Below are 1,435 nucleotides of genomic sequence, written 5' to 3'. Positions count from 1 at the left end.
AACTCTCGAAGAAACGCTGCACCAAAGCTGCTGAAACGTTCTGCATATGCGTACCTGCCACCGCCCAGGCCCCGCGACGAAGCCCGGGTTCGTCGTCTGTTTTCAATTTTCCGGAGTAGAACTTTTTTTTTGGTTTTTTGCTTTTTATGGAACCGACCGGAAGCACATGGGATCTTCCGGCCGATGTGCAGCAGTTGAGGCAGTTGCTGTGGAAGAGGAATAATTTATAAAATTTTCAACCAAACACAAGCTCTCTCGCGCCTTCCCCCGGTTCCCCTTGCCCAACGTGTGGGCACCGAATTTTGGAGCTATTTTTCTACCCTAAACACGTCCCGGGCTTCTTCCCCTTCCCTTCCCCCTGTGTGGCTGGCAGAGGAAGAGCATCCTGGATGGGCGGGTGGGTTGGGTGGGCTGTTTTGCCTGGCTTTGGCGCCTGGCAGCGCGCACACCTTCTTCGCACGGCCGCACGCAAATTGGAGAGCGCACAGAGGGACAGGCAGCCAGCATCTAGGGGCCAGGCCTTACGGGGCAGGTGGCGAGGGGACGTACACGAAATGAACACGCCAGAATAAAGCGCGCCGAGGCTTTGTTCTTTGTCTCCCATCCCTCCCAGAGTTCTCGTCGCGAAGGCGCGTTTGCGTTGCGGTTGTTGTCCGTGTGCGTGTGCCGAACGCCTACGTGTGTGTGAGTGTGTGAGTGTTTGTGTGTATGCATTTATGCTGAAAAGTTTCCCCCTGGAGTATCCCTTTTATTGCCAACCTTTCTACACCCCCCCGCCCCGCCCTCGGTGGTCCCTCTCCTTCTCCGGTGCTTCATCCCACCGCGGGAAAGGTTTTGGGCCACAGTAGGCAATGGAATTTCGTTCGTTTCGTGTTTCAACTTGCTCTTCGTATCCGTTGCGCGTCCCAAAGCGCTCCCACTCCCCTCTCTCCCCAGTGTCCCGGCACGGTATTCTTTCTCCGGCCAACGAAAAAGGACACAGAGTGGCGCTTCGCTAGGATTGGCTGGCCGCTCTCCCCGCCGGTATCTGCCGTTTTGCGCTGTTTTCCCCAATGTGTAGACACAATCAATATAAAGGACACGCACACCGAACGGGTGCAATCCACCCCGAAACACACACACACACACCAACACCAACACACCCCGGCAAACGCGCAGTGAATGAAATGCCCCGAGCATGCGGCGAGCGTTGTGTATGTGTGCGTGCTTGTATGGTGTAGATGGTGGTAGAGGACCACCAGGGCAGGTGCGGGGGGGACACGCGCGGGCTCAATGTGAGAATGAATAACGGGCATTCGGGCCGCGTCCACCGTGTGTGTTGTGTCCTTTTGGGGGAGGCGCATGCGCGCCACAACGCGACCGGATCGGTTTCAGCCGGAGTTCGTTCGAAGGGCGTTCGATGGCCCGGGGCGCTGCACGGGCATGCCGTTTTTGT

The sequence above is a fragment of the Anopheles gambiae genome, chromosome 2 (assembly GCF_943734735.2).
Source record: "Anopheles gambiae chromosome 2, idAnoGambNW_F1_1, whole genome shotgun sequence".
Classification (NCBI taxonomy): Eukaryota; Metazoa; Arthropoda; class Insecta; order Diptera; family Culicidae; genus Anopheles; species Anopheles gambiae.
Note: the sequence above shows the minus strand (reverse complement) of the source record.